At 44.2% G+C, this 1,903-nt stretch overlaps 1 pseudogene; it reads right to left on the minus strand.

Annotated features, from left to right (window-relative positions):
- Positions 1-1,903, minus strand: part of LOC104945251 (soluble calcium-activated nucleotidase 1-like) — a 7,727-nt pseudogene that overhangs the window by 1,333 nt on the left and 4,491 nt on the right.

A 1,903-nucleotide genomic window follows, 5' to 3' on the forward strand; every position in this document is an offset into this window, starting at 1 on the left:
AGTTGGAATTATAAAAAAAAAGCATAAAATGGAAAAATACTAATGTAAAATATCGTTTTATCAGCATCCAGAGGAGGGTAAATGCTGACCTTTTGGCAACGCTGCCATCGCCCGTCAGGTAAAGATTGACCCCACGGCACGATATTGTCGCCGTCCAATGCGGTAGACGACCCCCGTCCTGTCCGTCGACGCTGTAGAGCTTCCCGTTGAACCACCACCAGCTGGACCAGCTTCCATAAATCCGCCCTTTCCTCCGACAAGGTGGCTCTCCAGCAACCACCTGTCCGCGTATCCCACCTCAACTGCTACCTTGTCCGCCACATTGGGACACCAACAGATGTCCGCCGCATGTAGCTGAACCAAGTCAGCTTCTTGTCCACTAACGAGAAGCCTTGTGTCTAGGTTCGGCAATGACCCCAATGCGGTAGCGAGGTGCCCTGCGGCGTGTGCTCAGGCGGACTGAGGAGGGTAGGTGTCATTGTAACCGACATTGGGACTGCTGCGTGGTCACTGTGAACCGCCTCCTTGCCAACTGTGGGAGTCGTAAGGACCGGGATCGCAAGTCCGCGCTAAAGGTGCAATGAAGAGCCAGCAGGAAGCAGGCCCAGGGAGAGCGCCACGCCCACGATGGCCGCCACTTAAGGCGGAAACGAGGGTCAGTGGTGTTTGGCCATGGACAGCCAACATAGGGAGGCCTCCGACAGAGATACGCAATGTGGGCTTCATAGGCTCATCCCTGCTTCCAGTCGTGTGAGCCGGGGGATGCAGGCCATGGGGGACGGAGGCCTGGATCGACTGAAGGAAGATACAGAGAGAATGTAAGTCCACTTGAACAACACCAAAGCAGGAACAGCACAAATAAAAAGACCAGTTATATTATGATTGACTGGTGGATACACTGACGGTTTTTCCGTTTATACTAGTCTATAATAGCTTATATTTTACTCCTACCCAGAGATACTTAAACAAGTTACCATTTTGTTGTTCGCATTCCATCCATAGTCAAAATCAGTTTGAATATGCAAATAGGATAACTTTATCTCAAGTTCCTAATGTCCATGTAAATGCATAATTTAAATCTTGTTTGAATGCTTTAAATGTGGTAAGAAAGTCAATTTTTAGTGTTATTTTTTTATATCAACATCTCTCTTTTTTGGTCCTCCTGAAAATATAATCAATATTCCCTTTATGTGTGTGTGTGTGTGTGTGTGTGTGTGGTGTGTGTGTGTGTGTGTGTGTGGTGTGTGTGTAACCAAGTCCAGAGGGGTCACCATGAATTCCTTTTCTTGAAGCCATGAACATAGACACACAATCTTAAAGTTAATGCTTTAGACATTTTTGCTAAATATAATTAGTGTTGTATTATGGCCAAGGAAGTACAAAAAAAGATTTATTTCCTATATTTTGTAATCGGAAATGTAAGATTGAAAACATAGCCTGTCAAAAAAGTAAACCAACATGGTCCTACGCAAGCACCTCTAAAGCACACCTAGTAAACACATTCTTGAAAACTATCGTCTTTGTTTTAAACCATACAAAAGAAAAAATCAAAAACCCACAAAAACTGTTTTGAGAGTGGTTTTTTCGGACTGGATTTTTTAAACAGTTTGAATTAATTGTGTTAACAGTGCTTTAACATCCTGATTCTCTAATGTAAATAAGATAGCTGTGGAGGCTGAACCGCTTTGGACTGACCCTCCTATCTGACCCTCCACCTAAGGCCACACTGTAGTGGTAAACTGTGACCGTACGAATTACTTTTTAGCAAACATCGGCTTCAGCTGTGATTCATCTTCTTCCCTTTCTTCCACCTTTATCAATGGTTTTGAAACGTCCTATGTACCTCACACCTGCAATAATGATTGTTTTTGGCCATAGCCGACAGCAAAAGCCAACAAAAACA

The sequence above is a fragment of the Notothenia coriiceps genome, unplaced genomic scaffold (genome assembly GCF_000735185.1).
Source record: "Notothenia coriiceps isolate Sejong01 unplaced genomic scaffold, NC01 NC01_scaffold00009305, whole genome shotgun sequence".
Lineage (NCBI taxonomy): Eukaryota > Metazoa > Chordata > Actinopteri > Perciformes > Nototheniidae > Notothenia > Notothenia coriiceps.